The sequence below is a fragment of the Manis javanica genome, chromosome 9, assembly GCF_040802235.1.
Source record: "Manis javanica isolate MJ-LG chromosome 9, MJ_LKY, whole genome shotgun sequence".
NCBI classification, from domain to species: domain Eukaryota; kingdom Metazoa; phylum Chordata; class Mammalia; order Pholidota; family Manidae; genus Manis; species Manis javanica.
Window position 1 is genome coordinate 56,662,152 of NC_133164.1, and position 14,505 is coordinate 56,676,656.

At 36.0% G+C, this 14,505-nt stretch overlaps 1 long non-coding RNA gene across 1 annotated transcript; it reads right to left on the reverse strand.

Annotated features, from left to right (window-relative positions):
* Positions 1-353: 353 nt before the first annotated feature.
* On the reverse strand, positions 354-12,834 carry LOC140843524 (uncharacterized). Its single transcript, XR_012121366.1, has 3 exons — positions 12,731-12,834; positions 6,233-6,422; positions 354-1,078 (listed from the first exon to the last, which is right to left on the reverse strand). It is a non-coding gene; the product is annotated as an uncharacterized lncRNA (long non-coding RNA).
* Positions 12,835-14,505: the final 1,671 nt, after the last annotated feature.

The window sequence follows — 14,505 nt, forward strand, 5'->3', positions numbered from 1 at the left end:
GCTTTGATCCTCTGTATAAACACAAACAGACCCTTTGCCTACACTTTTATATGCCCTTTATATCATTGTGTAGAACTCATTGGAGGTCACCACACAGGAACTGCTTTTTTTTTTAATCATTAATCTACACTTACATGATGAATATTTTGTTTACTAGGCTCTCCCCTATACCAGGTCCCCCCTATATACCCCTTTACAGTCACTGTCCATCAGTGTAGCAAAATGTTGTAGAATCACTACTTGTCTTCTCTGTGTTGTACAGCCCTCCCCTTTCTCCCACCCCCCCATGCATGCTAATCTTAATACCCCCCTTTTTCTCCCCCTCCCTTAACCCTCCCTACCCACCCATCGGATTTTGTCTTTTAAGGCTTTGAAGAATGCGGCAAAGGTGGGGGGTTGTTTGGCACAGGCTTGACTTGTGGTTCATGATGTGTATCTCCAGTGAAAGACATTATGTCACCATCCACAGTCTATCCTCTTGGTGTTCCGTAAGATAAACTTAACACAAGGAGTTTCTTGATCCTGTTCTTCTCCAAGATAGTGATTACCCTCAAGCAGTGGGGACATATCATTTAGAACCGCTTGCCCTGCCTTAAGATAGGGTTGGGTGTTGTCTGATTACCATAAAGTAGGTTAGGAATCTTACCTCCTAACTCCCTGTTTTTTAAAATGAAATCTTAACCTTAAGATGGAATCCCTCTTGTTCTTATATACTACTTCTATTTCAGCATTTTTCATCATGATCAGGAAAAGTTAATCCTGATGTTTGTTCCATGTCCCTCCCCTACCTCAATGGTATCATACTCATCTTAATAGGTCATGAGAATTAAAGAAAAGTAGAATTAAGGTAGGTGAAAGATTGTTGGGTGATAACAATCACTCAATAAATGTTAGTTATTATTAGTATCAGTGAAAAGTGCTCACTTACTTTTAACTCCTTTATTTGTTTTGAACATTGGAATATGCAGAAATAGTCTTGTCTATTACATTCACTTTGAAGTGCATTTTGGATGTTTATCTGTTTTGTTTGTTTATGCCATGTCTCTGAACTAAGACACAGAGAAGGAGAAGATCCAACCTAAAAAAAGGAAAAAATACCCTCATGCATTTGTGGAATCCAATATTTGGAATCCACAGGAAAGCTCCCATTGTTATATGATTTCTGAGGAAGCAAAAGTTGTCATTACATGAAAACATTCCTCTCTCGAACTATGCTCTTACAAAATGGTTCCCATTTCTAGCCTCTCCCTGGTCATAACACTAGCATTTATCCCCACCTATCGTGAAAATATCTGTGTAGGGGAATCTTGCTGACTGTCAGATATTGTAAACATCTGAAAATTCAATGCAAGTGCAGCAGCAATCACTTGTAAAGTGAAATCTCAAATCTTGGAGGAAGGGATTTTAGATTTCATGACATCCTTGAAAGTGATTCATCAAATGAAATCACTGATAGTGGAAAATGTGGTGACTTAACATTGTTTAACAATTGGGGAGAAACAAAGATAATGACGTGGTGATGGACTCAAAAAAATTATTTGAATATTGAAGGCTTAAGTGACCCTTGAGAAAACTAAAAAGCCCTCAATTTTTTTTTTGTGAAATATGTCTCTCTATTATCATGTGTAAGAATTGAGTATAAATTCATTGGTATGCTTGTGTTTGAAAAATCATGTTTCAAACACAACTTTTTAAAGAATTAGTGCACTGTTGCAGTTGCAATATAAATGTGTTAAATATGAGATAATAAAGATATTTCCATAATTTTAGTATTATATTTTTCAGAATATAGTCCCATGCAAACACTAATGTCTTTATTTTCAATATATTCACATTAAAAAAAAAAACTTTGTGAAATACCTACCAACCCTTAGGTACGGAGACATTCAATACAAGCTTCTTACACATTTCTTAGAGGCTATCTGCATAGGTCAGAAACTACTTATTCCATATTCTTCCACATGGTTACTCAAAGAGCAACTGATAAGAGTATGAAAATTTTTAAAAATTAAGATTAATTTTGTTCTTGTGCTTCTGGGTTCTTAAGCACCACCTTCCTTTACTTCCAATTTACATTATCCTCAAATAGTTTTTCATCCCTGCCTGAACATGCCAATCCATATTCTAGCTATTATTATATCACTCACCTCAAAAAAATCTCAGTCAAGCCCAAATTAAGTTACTGAAAACATGAAGTTGAAGAAATAAGCTTTAACAAAGAGAAAATTCCTGTTAAGAAAAAAATAAAGTGCTCTATTTGATATCAGATTTTGTTATTATCTTGCAAAACTGTCAATTTCTCCTTCAACTCTGGCGAAGTGTATGAACTAAATCATTTAAGAATTTCAATATTGATTGCTCTAGTGTTTACTGAAGAAAAGGAGAAAATAGTTGTATGATAAAGTTTCTGTTCAAACTCTTCCATAGAAAGGAAGTGAAGGCAGAAATGTTTAAAAGCTATGTTGTTTCTTGGAGGTTCAGCAATGTTTGTTTTTGGAAAGAAGATATAATGCAATGGGTCATTAATCAAGGAAGTGGTGTCTCAGTAGATTTCTAAAATTAACTGCTCTATCACTATGCTCAGTGCATTTCTTTGTTTCCTCCAGAATCTAACTCTATAAACCTCTCTAAACCATTTGGCCTCCCAATTCCTGCTCTGGCCTCTGCTTTTCTTCCCTCTTTGTGTCATTTCAACCACTCCTATGGCTTTAACTCACACAATGAGATATATGATTCCTAAATGTGTATTTATAGCCCTGTCTTATCTTCCAAGCTCAGTCTCAAATTTCTAATCTGCTAGACATTTGCACCTAAACTACCACTTGCATTTCAAATTCAAAATGTCTAAAACCTAACTCATATTCTTCCACCTTTCCTTTTTTTGAAAAGGTTAGCCATGATCTTCCAACCATGCAATCTCAAAACATTCAAAGTACACTTGAATCTTCTTTTACTGTTCTTTATATTCTTGTTGTCACCAAATTCCACCAATTTTTCTTTTAAAGGAACTCAGTTCAATTCCACAAACCCATCTATTGGGCATCCCTAACAGCCACAGCTCTGTGCAAGAAACTGTGAGGTAAACAGTAACTTATCATTGACAAGATATAAATCCTGTGCTCAAGGACATTGTAATCTAGCAGGTAAATAAAATATAGATATGAATTCATTTCCAGGACCATCAGATTAATCTTCTTACATCTGATACTTTCTTGCTCAAAACCATCAGTGTTTGCTTTTTTTCCTAGATGAAACTCATATTCTTAATTCTGGTTTTCAAAGTAGCTCATATTTAGCTTTTCTCATATTATAATAATAGCTTACATTACTTGATTAGTTTACTTTGTGCCAAATATTGTTCTAAACACATTTTATTCATTATTTCACTTCATCTGCACAACTCTATAAGGTAGATATTACTATTATCCCCCCACAGACAAGAAAGCAAAGACAGAGAGTAATTAAACAACTTGCCCAAGGTCACAGAGCTTCTAAATGGAAGCTCCAAGTCCTGAATGTTGGACTGTGGTTCCAGAAAGCAGTCTCTGAATTCTGGTGCCCTAATGCCCGCCCCACACCTCTTGACTCTGCTCTTTCTCAGCACAAATGACAGAGAAGGACCCTGACCTCCCAAAAGCCAATCTGTTCGCTGAACAGTCACTTACAATTCGTGTGATGTAGCTTAAATAGATGAACTGGACCTCTTTGAGGTTTTTATCTTGAGAATTTGAAATAGGAAAACAACTTGCCATTTATGCTGATGTTAAAATACGGGGCTCTAGTTCTGTTGTTGCTTTGGTGTGATACAGTTTGGATGCTTTTGAATTGAAAAATTTTAAATGAGACTAAAATAGCTTTTAATTCACATTATTTAGTTTAAAATGCTTTTCATACTTTTAAAGAAATTTAAATTCAATTTAAGGATTGTTGTATCTATATTTATGATATTTGTATGAATATGAATTATAATTTAACTTAAAAGATTAATTCATAGTGAGATCTATGACATTGATTCACATATTCAAGATATTTCTAATTGAAATTGTATTCCTATTTATATTTTGCTTAATATAAATCTGATTTTGATTTAAACTTAAAATTTTAAGTATATTTAAATAAATATATCATATTCATTTTGCATATAGATTCATATTAATATGAATGTAAGAATATTATCTTTAGGGGTATTTTTCTGATAGCTTTTCAATTTCAGTTTTTTAGTTTTAGCAATTAGTATCTAAAATTTAATATTTGAGGTGTTTGGAAACATCTGTATTATTTTCTCACCAGTCTAGACTTACTGATGCATGATCCAGAATAGCAACCTTCCCTGGATTACTCAGGCCCCCTCACTGCCTTATTTGACCTTACCTTTTGCTTTTTTATATCTCTGCAAACTTCCATCAGTTACTCATGTCACAGTTAATATTGTTATAAACACTCCACATTTGTCCAGATTGTTGTGGTTAATTTCAATTTCCTTTAGATGCTTTTATATATGATTTTTATCTTTTTTAAAACTTTAATATTTTGATATTCTTTTCAAGTCCTTGAGAGGATATTAGCCATTTGCAACAATTTTGAATTTAAAATTTTAAGTTTAATTCAAAATCAGATTTATATTAAGCAAAATATAAATAGGAATACAATTTCAATTAGAAATATCTTGAATATGTGAATCAATGTCACAGATCTCACTATGAATTAATCTTTTAAGTTAAATTATAATTCATATCAATGACATCAGAAAACAACCAGAATTAACCCAGATAATCCTATATTATAAAATATTATAAGCTAAAAAAAGATGTAGGGAAAAATGAAAATTTTGTTGCTGATGAAATATACATTTCTAAATGTTTCATTATAAGTCATAAAAATTGAATATTTTTATCAAAGCTTTTGAAACAGTCCTGTTAAATTTCTTGAGCATTCCTGGTAAAAATTATAACATAATTTAATAAATTCAGAAAATTGGTTTTCCTGCAAGCTGGCCACTAGGTAAGAGCTTCTGAAAATGTGTTTTAAATTTACTTGTCCTACACACTCAAATCCAATGGTCAAGTCTCAGTCTCACTTTGCTCATCATTTCATTAGTGTTCATAATTACTTTTTAAAACATTTTCTTCACTTGACTTCTAGAATACCCCATAGTTATCTGGGTCCTTCCTATTGCCTGGGTTTCTTTCTGTGTTTCTACCTCTTCTTGACTTTTATATAGTGGAGTCTTTGCTCTCCCCACAGAGCTTCTTCCTTTAGATCTCAAACAGTTCCATAGTTTTAATACCCCCCATGCTGTTCTCTTCTGAGCTTGTGTCTTTAGTCCAGCCCTTGCCCATGCCCTCCAGACTTGCAGAAAAATTTTTGTCCACTTAGATTCTTAATATGCCTTTCAAACTAAACATGCCAAGAAGAGAACAATGAATTCTACTCTACCCCTCTTGTCCAAATCACCAACAATTCTTATCTTCTTGTTCAAGTCACTACCAATTTGTATCCCTGCTATGGCCACCTAGTTCGTCTCTGCCTCTTTTCTTGTTTCTCTAGTACCTATTTTCTACAACATAGCCAAAGAGGTAATCTATTAAAGGCATACTCCAGGCTCAGTATTCTGCAATATCTTTGTATCTATATTTTTCCATAGATAATTTAGGTACCACAGGGTCCCTGCCTGTCTCTTTATCTCCAGTTTCTTTTCCTTATCATGTTCCTCATTTGGTTTTGGCCACATAGAAGTGTTCTTGTTGTTTCTAGAACATGCCAAACATTTTTGCATCTCTAAGTCTTTCTACTTGCTCTTCCCTTTGCCAGTAGCATTGTTCTCACCAAGATTTACTTTCAGTTATTTAGATCTTTGTCCAAATGTTCCATCCTCAGGGAGGCCATCCCTGATCATTGCATGTATATAATAAGACTCACTTCTTCCTTTCTATGCCTTGAATCTGTCTTATTTTCTTCATAGCCATCATCACTCCCTGACATTATGATACATGTTTATTTGTTTTTACTTGTTTCTCCCTCTAAGTTTCATGAGATCAGGGACTTTATTTGGCTTACTCATTGCTTTACTAGTGTGGCACCTAGCACATAGCAGATGTTCATTAATCATTTGTTGAATGAACACATATAGGAAATAAATTGCCTTTCTTGACTTTATGAGAATTTGGTAAAAATGGCAGTCCTTTAGCTAATGAAGCTGTCATTCTTATATGCATGTAATCAGTGTGCTTACAGTTTTCACCATCTTGTAGCTGTTCTCACCATCATTGTACATCATACTGCTGGCAGTAATAGCCCCGGTCAGACTTTGTATGGGATGCAGCAAGCTGGTTCAGGTATATTGGTTTCTCCATTCCAAAGACAAGTGTTCGATTCCTTGGAAAGGCATTTCTCATGAATGAACAATCACTGGGCAGCATCATCTTAATTATATCAGAAAAAAATAGAAAAATCAGGAGGAAAACTAGAAGAATCATTTTATATCCCCAAATTTCCCTAAGGGAAGAGGATTTTAGCTGGAGTTGAAAACAACCTATTCAAATGAATATTCACATTCAGTGAAATTAGCCTAATTCTGACATATGTTGAAGAGGGCTTTATTTTGTGTTCTGATTCATAGCAATGAGCAGTAAATAAAATGATGGTGGTTTTATTGTGTGGCCTTCAAATAATGTAGGACCAACGGTGTCAGGGTTCTGCTAGGATTTACCCTTGCCCTCTGAGCACACCAAATCTTACATTCTGCTACAGGGCTCATTTATTATGTAACAGACCTTTCATCTTCAACAGTCAGGAGAGATTAAGATGCCTCACAGGTCAGAAAAGTGCTGAATGGAGCTGTTGATGTAATGTTTGAAAGGTGGCCTGGGTACTAGAATGATGTCTTAACATATCATATTCAAACCTGCCTGCTTTCTTTGGAAGAAAACAAGAAAAGCAGAAGAACCCGTTTCCCTTTGTGTGTCATGCATATTCCCATGTCTCTGGTCTGGTGTGCTATGTGAAATGGCATTGGTGAAAATAGTAGGTACCAGGGAATGCAAAGATAAAAATTTTTGAGTTGCTGTTAGAAATAATAGATGTGCCTATTTTAGGGCATTTTTGTCACTTGTTTGTATCCCTCCTGGATGCATATTTTGTCTCTGATCTTCTAGTACTTGCCCTGTATTTCTTGCTCATAACAACATTGCATTTGTTCAACATATTAGCATTTGGGGAGTGTTTACATTATTGTGCCAAATGACTTAATGTTCCATTTGTGCTGATTTCAAGTCAAGGGGAAAATTTACAAGTGATTTAGAGTTTACTTTACATTTGACGTGTGGTGAGATTTTTAAATAGAAAAACAAAAAGATTGTACATTGTCTCTTTTACTCATTTATAGCAGACACAGGAGGGAATTCTATATATCTCCCTGCTCATCCTATGTAAATTGACCAAATGTTCATTCCAGAGGGTTACAGTCTAAGTGATAACAGTGATGCTGGTAAACATTTAGTAGGAACAGAACAATAAATATGTGAGGGGTCAGGAAAGCATTTTAACATGATGGACAAGCAGCCTGGTTGAGTATGCAGTAAGAGGAGGGGGCTTATTGGTACCTCTTCTTACCGTGCCTGTGACTGGCCAGCCTGCCTGCCCATCCCTCACCCTTCTTCCCCCTCCATCTGGGATCAGGGGTCAGGATGATTTTTAAATGACTAATAAGGGCATTCCTAAGAAGACAAAGATTGAATGAAGATGAAGAATAGCTGTACGACCCCACTTGGTAATGTTGGCAATAGGAAAGAAATGTAGGGTTTTGACTGATTCTGTTTTTGAGACTCAGTTTTTATCCCGTACCTGGCAGAGCTCTGTCTTTGTTTGGATATAGCAAGTATGGTATTATGGTGTGGTAGTCATAGTTTTGGACTTAGGTCTCAGTTTGGGTATGTATATCATCTGCTCACTAAATTATTTGGAACAAGCTGTTTAACTCTGAATCTGTTTCTTCATGTGTAAATGGAGTTCAGATCATAAGAGCTGTGTTTAACTCTGTATGAATTAAAAATAGTTCAAGCAAAGTGCCTGTCACAGAGGTCACTCTTATTGGTTTCTCTGACTTTCTCTCCATTATGCTTTCTATCAACTTACTCCCCACCCAGGTCATGGTGCACAGGGGTCTATTACAGCAGTGTCAGCGCTGACTTACCCACAGATTGACTCTACTGCCTCTTAGGGAAAGAGGTGGTAATTTGTTTAATTGTGGTGACGGACATACGAAAAACCACTTATCTGACTGACTTACATCTACCAAGACGTTAGGTTTGAAAGGAGAGACTTTCAGGAGGTTAGAGAGAGAGGTGAGGGCTAGTGCAGGAAATGGATTCTCTCTGAACTTTGCCTTCTTGGTGGATGGGGGACCTTTCATTTCAATGGTGTTTTAATGCTGCCCTTTATGGGCACAAGGCACCGTGTATGGTTTCTAACCTCAGTGTGAGCACAGCCCTTCCCTTGATCTTCCTTAGCAGATGTGAGGCAGATGGTAAGTCTTAAAAAAAAATGAGAGAGAGAAATAGAAGGAAAGAAAGATATAGAGGGAGGAAGGAAATCCTTAACTCTAGCCTGACCCCAGCTGTTGAACATGTGTCTTCTTTTGGTTATACCGAGGAGCTGAAGAACACCCTGCGTCCATTATAAAGAGGAACAAGAGTGTGCGCTGCCGTGTCCTCCACGCTAGGTCAGCAACTGGCCTTGGGTCCCCAGAAACAAAAGATACTTGGTGACTAGTGAGGCTCCTTATGTGATTGGTGGCACCTAATAAGTCTGTAGGCCTCTGTCCTCCCATCAGACAGCAATGAAGAGAACTTATACATTTATTACTGTGAGACTCATATATTGAGACTTCAAAAACCTTTCAGTAGAGACTACCATTTTTGGCCAACCTGGAAAAAAGGGACCATATTTACCATCTTTCCTGAAACAACAAATGACTCAGACAAAAATATAGACAAAAGCAGCAGTTTTGAAAACACTGGGCATAGTTAATGAATGTGATCTCTGACCACATCAAGCAAGATGTGATCCCTAAGAAATGGGAAACAAGAAAAGTACATTCTAAGATTGCCCTGAATACTGTCTTGAGAGAACTTGTAGTCCATGGTGTAAGGAGGAGGAACCCAAAAAGACTCTCGGAGTTGAGTTAGACTGGGCTGAGAGTCAGAGGAAAACAAGGCAGCTCAAGATTGTAGGGCAGAGTATAGGAGAGAAGAGATTGCACCTAGAAGGAACCCCAGAGATGTGCAGAGGATCCTCCTTCAGTATTTAGCAGAGAACTGATCAGTACAAACACTTGGGGTATCTGTTCAAGACTAGAGAAAGAACCAAAAGAAAGAATGATAAATGACAATATTTGTAGCCAAGACACAGCTGAAATTGTGCCTTTTTGCCCCAGCCAGACTGGAAAGACCTGTAACTCAGAGGATGTTGGCTAGAGTGGTCCGAAGAGTCTTGCTCAGCAATTGAAAAGGATTAGCCCTGGACTAAATACTGTTCTTGTCTCACCTAGCAAATAATAAAAAAAAGTATTCAAAAGGATCAAACTCTTTCCAAGTAAGTTAACTGCATTCCAGAACAAAGTTCAAGAATATCTATAGGGATATAAAAATATGCACCTAAAAGGTAAAATTCACAATGGCTGGAATCCAATAAAAAATTACAAAGGATGCAAAAAAAAAAACCAAAATAAAATATAACAAACAAAACCAAAACTTTCTATTATTAGCAAATGAGACATGAAACAAAAAGGGGAAAGAAAAATGTGTGCTAAAGGACAAAGGCATACGTCTGAGATTGACTTCTTTTGCTTTCTCCTTTCTTAATCAAGTAGTCTATCTGATGTGGAAGCAATTTTGTCTGAGAATGTAGACCTTTCATGGTAATGGCTGGCTTTGTCTTTGCTCATTCTGTATGTCTTCTGCATCTAACAAATTTTTCATATTTACAGAGACCTGTTTGAACTCTATAGAATCACATGGTGATAAATGACAGTTCTTGAGGTTTCTGATCTAATTTCATTTCTTGTAAGTCCTCCTTAGGACATTTGGACAAAAAATATGTCCATCCTCCCCAAAAAAGGGAAAACAAATATTCTGCATTAGTAGTAAAGTAACCCTTATAACTTGCGTCTGAAACACTACACCCACCCTCATAGATCTGTAAAATATTACTCTTCATAAGAATGATCAATTGTTATGTCTTAGTTTTAAACCAGTTGAAATAAAGCCTAAAATTTGGGCCCCATAATGAAGTCACAAGTTTTCAAGAAAGTTAATGAAGAAGCTCTCAGAGTTTAGATCAAAGGTTTCAAACTTCAAATTACCTTAGGGTGTTATTGTTATTGCTTTATTTTCCCTTACCACTTCTTTCTGTCTCCCTGTGAATTCTCTTTTTCAGTCTTTCTCTTAGTTTTGCCTCTCAGATAATTATACCACTAACAAGGAAACTCCCTATCCTTGATGTTCTCTTAATTATTTTAAAAAATCAGGCTGGTCTACTTCTGTTCCCTTTAATTCTGAAAACTGCTCTAGTCACATGTCTTTCTGCTTGATTCCTGACAACCAGTTCAATCAAGTCTTGGAAGGTGACTAAGTTTATACACAGAAATTGCCAACAGGCATCAAGTATGAGTGGTATGAGTGGGCTGATTGATTTGGATCTTATTCTAGTCATGTAAAAAATAAACTGCCTGTGCACAAGGAGAGTCCTCTGTTTTCTTTGGTTACTTAGCACCATGATTAAAGCAGAATATATATTTAAAAGAGTCGGTCAATTTCAAGAAAAAATACCAATATTAAAGCAAACTTCCTTATAGAAACTCTTTCAAGAAAAAATACCAGTGTGAAAGCAAACTCTTCTTATAGAAACTCTAACTAAAAACAAAGATAAATAGGGAAACTTGTATCAGTGCCAAAACTAGGAAATGGTGCCAACCACAAGCTAGGATCCTGAGAAATCTCTGCTTTCTGCCTAGTAGTTTATTGAAGGAAGTTATAAAGAGTTAGTTCATAACTCTTTCCCTGATAAAACGGTGTAAAATTCTAAGAAGTATACATGAAGAGTTTTGGAGGAAGACCACAACACTACTGTTTTTGAGGGTCAGGGATAGACGTGACGGGTGCTATGGGGAACCGCAGACTATTTCACTTTAAGCCAATTTTAGCTTCATAGACAACAGACTTTCAGCAGTGTCACCACAGAGACTAGAAAGGTAATATCTGCTCTGGTAAACAGAAAGGTGTGGGCAGTAGGGTGTTTCCCTTGAAGACTGGTGGGTGTGGCCACTCCCCAAATCAACACTGAAAAAGAGAGATGCAATTGAGCATATACCCATATACCTGAAGTAGGGGCTAGACCAAAAAGATAATAAGATACAGATGTGCAGACGCAGAAGTTAAATAGGAAAAGCACGTAGAAAATCTACTCCTTCACTGGGATATTCCATGGCCTAACTCATGTCCCACTGTCTAAAGGCTTCAAATTGAATATTTGAAGTTATCCAAAGTAGTTTATCTATTTGAAGTTTATCCATTTGAAGTTATTCAAAGTAGTTTATCTAATACACTAATATCTTAAAGGAGAATTCCAAACACACCTAGCTAAGTTATAAGAGATACATCCACACTATAAGAATGACTACCTTTATTAAAGATGACAACAGACATGGAAAAAAATGAGGGTTTTTTTTGCCAAAGATTCTATGTCTAAGAGTCCAAACACACTTTGATAAATTATAAAGATTTCATCACAATTTCCATCACTTATTTTTGAACAAATATCAGGTATAGGAAATCCTGAACTTGTGAAAAGTAAAATGGAAAGGGAAAAACAGATTTAAATATATATTTTGTGCTACAAATTAATGCAATAATCATGGCAAGTTAAAGAGACAGAGGAAGAAGCTATTTTGGAAGGTTTACTACAAGCAAGAAAAAACTTGAGACAGAGTCTATGTGCTCTTATATGAGGCAAGAAAACAGAGGCCCTTTAGCAGAGAAAACAGTGCTGCAACAAAAGATTCCAGTAAAGAAGGATCTGGTAGTGCTGAGGAAAAGTACCGAAGAAATGGAAAACCAGAACATGCAATCCATGGAATTAAAAATAATCTTAGATGTTGTAAAGACTGGACTACATTTTGTTGAAAATTGAATTAATGAGGTAGATATTAAGATTGTGAGGCTCTATCTTAGAGCAGAGGAAAAGGATAAAGAGGTGAAAGTGAAGACAAAACAACAGATATGGAGAACATTTAGTGAAGACCCAACACAAATAATTTTCTGAATAACTGAACTGATATCATTCTCAGGTATTACAACAACAACAAAAATTCTGAACAGAAGAAAGCCCTGTACCCGCAGGTCAAAGGGCCCACTCAAAGTTAATAAAAACTGATAGAAATTTAGACATAGTGAAGGGTTAGAATTTTGAAACACCTTCAAGAATCCTGGAAGAAAAAAATTGTCAACAATGGGGGCATATGCACTGATATACTGAATCATTCCTAATAGTGTTGTTTCAGATCCCTGTCTCACAACAAACGCATCAGTTTGACTCAAAGATTTAAATGCCAAAATTTAACCCTCCTCTCCAAACACTAGAGGAAGATATAGGGGAATCTTTAAGAGCATGAAATGCACTAAATATCAAACAAGAGACGATCGTTTCAGACTTAAGGCCTTTCCCTTTTTCTTACCTGAAGATCTGCCCCCCTATTTCCATCCACATAGTTCATTCCCACTTCACTCAAATCTCTGTTCCAATGTCATCATCCCTGTCAGCTTCGTCTAGAAACCTGGCCTCTCCCTGCTATGTTATGCGACATCACATCATCCTGCTTTCATTTTCTTCACTGTGCTTGTCCCCACTTGCATATATAACACATATTTATTTGTTTATCTGGTTGCTCTCCCACTAGAATATAAACTCATGCGCACAGGGATAATTTTTATTAGTGATTATACAGCCAAAGTCCAGAACAGCCTCCTGAATATTTTTTGAATTAAAGTGTGAAAAATGGAACATAATATTAAGTAGTGGTTAAAAATGATAATGTGGCTGCATATTTATTCACATGAAAGATGATTTCAGTATGAGAGAGAAGTGCACATATATATATATATATAGGAACCCATTTTTGCAAAACCAACATATATTTTTATTTGTATATATCAAAATGTGAAAAAGCATTTGGACTATTTTAACTTTCCTTCTTTTTGCTAACTCTATTTTCTATGTATTTTCTACAATGATATGTGTAACTTTTGAGGATCAGAAAGAAAAAAGAATTTCAAGGATGGCTGCTGAATTACTTGTTAAAGTATCCCTGACTTTGTATTCTTCTTTGTTAAATGAAGAAACAATGTGTTATTATACATACATGAAGGCTGTGTTAGTATTAAGTAGGTTTGTGTGTTGAGTGGTTATTTATTTCATGGTCTAAAGAATAGTATAGCTGCTGTTCCAGTTCATCTGCATTCCCTTGAAACTGCTGGAACCAGTCTGGTGGCAGGCTGGACATGTAAGAGCCACCTGTAACTGTGTTGCTGAGACGAGAGACAGACGTGTAATAGGAATCAGGCAAGGCTGTCACCAGGAGGAAGCAGAATATGTGTCATGATGAAGCAAAATTGAGATCGTATGCCAGAGAGAGCGGTGAGCTAGGCCACAGGAAAATCAGAGGAGTCAGACACAGACTGTGCTACAGGGAAAGGGAAACGGTTCAGTACCTAGTCCTTTACCAAAGGACACGTCTAGGGGGTGCCCTACTATTAATGCAGCTATTTAAGCTGGGCCTATTTTTCCTTTTATTACTTTCTTTAAAAAAACAGTATTTTTAATTATAGAAGTCACATGTGTTCATTGTGAAAACCGTTTTGATAGTGTAAATGGAGTAGAGTGAAAAGCTGAATTCTACAACTGCTGCCACTCCTACTCCAGCTCCACCCTGATCACTGCTCCCACCCCCTACCGTTTTCTTCTTTATCTTCCCTAATTGACTATTTATCTACCCTACCCACCTATCTCATTTTATTTTTTAACTATATTATTTAATAAATAGATTTTAGCAAATTACCTTCTTAACAGAGACATTTTCCATATAGATACCTACAGATATTTTTCTTATTTTCCTGAGGGAAATTATTCTATTGAATGGATGCTCTACATATATATTTACAGGTATGTCTATTGGATAAATTGCTAACATTTCCTGGGTCCAATGGTATGTAAATTTATTTTTATTGATATTGCCATGGTGCTCTCCAATTATAATAATTTGTTTTCTTTACAACAGTGTATTGGAGTGCTCACTTTTTCCTACCTTACCTGTATGAGGTAGTATTGCTCTTCTAAATAGTTTCTAAACTTCTAGGTAAAAATTTGCATCTTGCTGTTTTAATTCACATTCCTTTGGTCCAAAGTGAGAAAAGCATCTACAGATTTCTTGGCTCTTGTGATTCTTGTCCTGTG